Genomic DNA, 6,151 nt, shown 5'->3' with positions numbered 1-6,151 from the left:
GATCAGGAGGACACGGTAGCTATATGCAGTAAAATATTATTCCGCCTTAAAAAAGGAAATTCTGCCATTTATAACGACATAGGTAAAACTGGAGGATATTAAGCTAAATGACATAAGACAGATACAGAAAGACACACACTGCATGGTATCACTTATAAATATAAAATCTGGAAAAAAAGAAAAGAAAAACTTGAATTCACAGAAGCAGAGAATAGGAAAGTGGTTACCAGGGGTTGGGATGGAGGAGGAACCAGGCAGGGAATAGCGGGATGTTGGTAAAAGGTACAAACTTTTAATTACTAAATAAATAAGAGCTGAAGATCTAATGAATAACATGATGACTACACTTGACAACACTGTATTGTATAATTGAAATGTACTAAGACAGTAGAACTTACATGTTCTCACCAGATTAAAAAAAAAGGAAGGTGGATGTAAATATGTGTATCAGTAATGGTGTGTTATTTGAATCATTGAAAGGGAATCCTTTCCCCATTTACTGAAAAGACACCTGAAAAGGCAGCATGCACACCAAAAATGTATAAAATTTGTCGATTGGGAGTTATCAGATTTGTAAAGTTTTTTGTCTTATAAAACCAGAGCAGACAAAAATAATAGACTGACTTCTAATATTTACTTCCCTTGGGTTCATTCTCCTCGTGCAGCATGTAGCTGAAGGATGGGCAGAGGTAGTAATACATGGTGAAAATGCACGCACGGATGACACATGGGTTTTGGAGACAACCTTCCTGGGTCTCAGCCCTGACTCTGCGATCTGTTCAGTATGTAAGTGCCTCGCCCAGTCATTTGATTCCTGTGCCTCATTTTCTCATTGACGAGGTGAGGAGAATAATTCTGATGTTGCAAGGATACAGCGAGTTAACACATATAAAAACACCGAGAAAAGCACAGGAAATGTAAACAGTCTGCTATCGTGAGTGCCACCTTGGTGACTCAACATACTTTGCTTCATCTGTATCTGCTTCTATTGCTTTCTTTTTTAAAAAAATTTGGCAAGAGTAATCATTTTTTTAAGTGTGCAATTCAGTGACATTAATTACACTCACAATGTTGTGCAATGATCACCAAACTCTAATTCAAAACCTCTATCATCATCCCAAACACAAACGATAAAGATTAAACAATAAACCCTTTCCCCTGTCTCCCAGTAAACTGTTTCATTTCCAAGTGTGGATTTATTTAAAAATTGTAAACACATTACGTATTCTTTTTATGACACATAAGAAGCCATCTTTGGATTAATGTTAAAACTTTCACATTTACAAGATTGTTGTTGCCATGTTTAAAAATGTAGACATTTTAAAGGGACCCCCAAAAGTTGAATGTGTCTTACATTGCAGGTTTATCTTTAAATAATCACACCTCAAAGCTATTTTGAAAAGATTTTTTAAATGGCTAAAAATATTTTACAAGTGGCAATGATTAAAATCTCCTTGTCTTTGGAAGGGTCTGTTAATGATGCACAATGAATTTAAGCTACAAGCATGTAACCCTTTAATCAAGCATGTGGTTCATACCAGAATACAAATGGCCTTACATTGTCACCTCAGCTGTTTATGGAGTGCTTACTATATTAGGAAAAGCACACTTCACCAAAAATGGCAGCGCAGCTTTCACATGCTCCTTTCAAAGACTTTCTGATTCTCAGTTTAGGAGAGAAGAATCACATGTAATTACTGCCTCTCTTGGATCTGTGATACATGACAGGTACTGTCCCAGGCCATTCATAAGAAGTACAAAGTGCAGGACACTAAGTCCAGTCCTTTCATATGTCACTAAAGAGCACCACACAGGGTAAACTGGAAACCCGAAAGAATAGTAATTGTTGCAGGCAACCTGGAGTCAAACATTTTCTTCAGTTGCTTCATGGGACCCATTAAAAGCTCATACTGACTACTGCTGCTATAGTCCCAGGGAAATAAAACACTGTAAAAAGTTTTGTGCCACCAGGAGGCCATAGCAATCCAGTTCTGAGGAGAGAACAGAAAATGCTGCATACAAAGCCCATGTCACACCCCTTTAAGCAGGTGTTGAAATTAAGGGACAAGGCATCTAGGACCTTTGCAGTCAGGCCCTGCTCTTTGTCACTGTGGCTGCACAGGACCCTGCACAGCTTCTCCATAGCCATTATAGGCCTCTTATATCATATGCTTCTCCCACTAGGTGAGTGTTCCCAGAGCCTATCTGTATTGGTGCACCAGCTGGCATTGTTGTGAGAGGCTGCATTCAACTTCAGTGATTTTTTATTTTGAAGACTCTTTAAACACATTTGCCCATTTCATGATGGGCAATTTACAAGCACACTCGCCCACACTGTACTCAGTGTTCAGCAGTTTTTTAATCAAAAAGGGCATGACCCCACGCCCCACCTCCCTATTCACCCAATCTTGTGATAAATGACTTTTTGTTCTGATTGCTTGTTTGTTTGTTTCCAAGATGGAAAAGTCCTCAAAGGGAAATGTTTTGCCAATGTGAAAGAGGTGAAAAAAATGATAGAAACACTAAAATGCATCAAAATCAAAACTGTTTTGGGCAGTGGAAAACATCTTGGTAGGTGTATTGCATAAGATGGGGAAGGTGACTGAAGTTTAAACACGTAAGAATAAATACACAATTTTTAATAAATAAATTCTGCGTTTGTCTGGGGGGGCGGTCCTCATTCATATGGTTACTTCAGCTTGGAAAACAATACGATGAGGTTCATGTGAAGATTTAGTCCGTTTTTTTGGTGGAGGTAACTGCACATAGAATCAGACCACACAGGGCCAACAATGAAATTTGAGAAATAACAAGGCCTAAATCATAAAGGCTCTCGACCACCATGCTTTGGCAGATATAGTAGGCAGTGCACACTGTAGAAGCATTTTAAGACGAATTTTTTTAAAAAAAGATAATCTCAAACACCCCCTACCCTGACAAAAAAGTTCAAGTTCCACTAGTTTAAAGAAAAATTAGCATTGCAAGGCATAAAAAAAACATAATAAATGTACTGGAAAATGATGAGAGTGGAGAATGTATAATTATTGTGAAAACTCAGACTGATCTTTTTTACTAAATAAGATGAAATAAAATGTATCCATTCTTTCCATTTCTCTTGATTTAGAAAGGAACAGATCAAGCCATGTTCTGTATTAACATTTCCTCTACAACTAAAACATTTTGAGCTGGATAAGCCTTTATTAAATATACACATTTCTGCTCAGCACCTTGATTTGTGTGTAGATGGACAGAAGGAGTTTGTAAATCGTGGTCTCTGTGCAGCAGGAGCAGCAACTGGACACCGGTTAGAAATGGACGTGGTGTGGCTCCAGCCAAATGTTTATTTTGAATAGGCAAGTGTTATGTAATCAAATCCTGAGCTACATTCAGGGAACAAGGAAAAGAAGGCAAAGCATCTGCCCCTGAAAGTAAACAAGCTGCTGATAAGCCTTTCCAACCACTGAGACAGTGTGAGCAAAAGTAGGTTTACAGTTAGGAGTATGAGAGACAGTGACTAGAGCTATTGTAATCATTATAACCTGCAGGTCCTTTTCCATACTGTCAACTGTAAACTATTTTTGCCAACCCTGTATAAAGTAAGAGCTATTACAGAGTTATCCCCAGAGAGTGGCAGGACAGCCTAGAAAAGTATCATGTAGCCGCCTGGATGGAAGAGGCGGTGATAGTGAAAAGCGAGAAGAAAAGAGCCTAAGCTGAGTTTCCCTGGATGAATAGTTCTCCAGAATGACAGTGGGTAAAGAGCTTTTCCTGCAAGGCTAATTACACATGAACACATGATTCAGCAAGGCTCATGTGAGGATTTGGAAAATAACAAGTCTTTTTCTTTTCTCTCACTTTTGATAGAGGTATAGTACCCAGCAGCTGACTGTTGGCTGGAAATTAAATTAGAGAAATAATAAGGTCCAGGTCGCAAAGGGCCTTGGTGACTGTGCTTAAGCAGGTAGCTCTGACCCACTAGGCAGTGTGTATCATGGAAGCATTTTAAGCCAGAAAGTAAAACAAACAAAAACATCTTTGAATTAAATTTTATTAATTAATTAACTAATTTACACTATGCTACCATAGAATGGACCACCTCACTAGCTTCTGAGGCTAATACCTTTCTATTACCAAAATTACCTTATCAAACTTGGCTCCCCTCACTTCTGCAACAACACCTAGAAAATGCTTTTAAGTATTAAAATAATGATTTGCCATCTGATTAGATGATGGCTGGGAAAGGACTCAGAAAGAAATGTGTCGGATGTTCGTGGTCCACGTATTGCAATGATTTGCTAATGAAGTGAACAGTTGTTTGGACACATATCGATATGAATTTGTTCATAACACTAGCATTTGTAGTGTAAGACATGGTTTTCTATTATTTACAACATGTAGTATCTTGCTTGTCATAAGAGGTGAACTCAAACAATTGTTTTTAAAGATCTCAACAAAGAATTTAGCAAGTCTATTACAAGTATTTGTTCTGTTTTAAGTCAGATGAAGAACAATTGTGCACAAATGATGTTTTTCATTTTCCCCCAAAATTGTCATTTCAAGGTGTATTTGAAATGTATAGTTAGAAACATTTACTGAATAATTGGGGAAAAATTGCAAAAGTAAAAAGAATGATCTTCTATTTTCCCCTTTTTATTCTTGCTTTCTAATATTTCTATCATACTTACTCAGGGTCTGAAGTAAAATGAGAATATCTCAGTTTCATTCTTTCCTCCTCTCTAATTGCTTGAGGTCTGCAGATTCAAGGGACCCCTGTACCTGGGAGTATGAGAGTCACCCCATGTACCCCCAGAACACTCCTACTCCCAAGAAGGGCATGGCATTCATCGTATGTAGCTGGATCAGAGAAGAGCAGGTCTCACCATTATATTGCAAAATCAACCATAATTTCTGATTAAACAGATGGAACATGACACTTCAGGACATCTAAACCCTCAAAAAAAAGGTTATCATTTTAATAATGAGTGAAGTTAAAGTATATAAGTTGTTAAGAACATTTATCCAAACTTGGCAATGAACAAAAAAAAGGTCTGCACATCCTTTCGAAATCACACTGGAACATTATCTTACAGGCCCGTGGGAAAGTCATTTATCGAGGCATATGTTCCTTCTGTTCCACTTGGTATTTATCATTAATTAGGACTCAGCGTTTATAAAGTTACATCCTAACTTGTGGATTTGTGTTTGGTAGAGATATAAATGATTCTTTCTGATGAAAAAAGATGGTCTCAAATGTTATAGTTTTGTTACCTTGTTAAAGATGAACCAGGTTTGCATCTCACTCTGTACTCACTTGGCAGAAGGGGCTGTGAATGTCTCTAGAGGCTCCTTTATGAGACCCCAATCCCACTCGTGAGGGCCTCACCCTTATGACCTAATCATCCCCCCAACTTTCCATCTTCTGATACCATCGCTTTGGGAGTTAAGAGTCCATGTATAAATTTTGGGAGGATACAGATCATCGTGCAGTCTATAAATATTCACACATGGCTTTGTGGTGTGCCAACTCGGCTAAGAAAAACTACATTTTCCAGTATTGCCTTTGTAGCATATTTCCAGATGTGGTGGACTACAGGAGAGATCCTTCAGGAGAACAGGGGGGCAGAAAGGAAGCATGAACCTGCATCCTCCCACTTATCCAATCAAACACTAACCAACCCAGTTGTTGCTATGAAGGGAATTTGCAGGAATAAATACAGTACCTAATCGGCTCACTTTAAATTAGGAATGTTACTTTGGATGGGCCTGATTTATTCTGTAGGAAGGCCTTAAAAAGTATTTAAGCCTTTTCTGAGGACACACCTGAGGCCCTGGTGGATTCCAGGCTGCTCCTAATCATTAGGTCCCAACTACCTCTGCGTAGAAAGCTTTGGCCCATACCTCTGGGTACCAGACTGTTTGTGATCATCCCTTCTTGATTTTCTGACCTATGGGATTTCAGATTTGCTTAACCAGTCTCCACAATCAATTTCAAGGAATTGATTTACAAAATTAACAGATATGTACATTTGGAATAGAGTATAACTATATACCCTATTCTACACAGGTAGTCAGGAAATTTTTAAGACCTTCCTACAGAATAAACCAGGCCTGCCTGGTTGAACCCTGACTGATAAACTTCATCAGTGAGTTA

The 6,151-nt window shown here is 38.3% G+C and overlaps 1 non-coding gene and 1 pseudogene across 1 annotated transcript; both read right to left on the bottom strand.

Moving 5' to 3' along the window:
• Window positions 1–1,665: 1,665 nt before the first annotated feature.
• LOC128626711 (vesicle transport protein SFT2A-like) lies at window positions 1,666–2,143 on the bottom strand (annotated as a pseudogene).
• A 1,927-nt stretch (window positions 2,144–4,070) lies between these two features.
• Window positions 4,071–4,203, bottom strand: LOC119055859 (small nucleolar RNA SNORA66). Its single transcript, XR_005083765.2, has one exon. It is a non-coding gene; the product is annotated as a small nucleolar RNA SNORA66 (small nucleolar RNA).
• Window positions 4,204–6,151: the final 1,948 nt, after the last annotated feature.

Source organism: Artibeus jamaicensis, unplaced genomic scaffold (genome assembly GCF_021234435.1).
Source record: "Artibeus jamaicensis isolate MK-2021 breed Jamaican fruit bat unplaced genomic scaffold, CSHL_Jam_final scaffold_916, whole genome shotgun sequence".
NCBI classification, from domain to species: Eukaryota; Metazoa; Chordata; class Mammalia; order Chiroptera; family Phyllostomidae; genus Artibeus; species Artibeus jamaicensis.
Note: the sequence above shows the minus strand (reverse complement) of the source record. Positions and strands in the feature narration are given on the sequence as shown.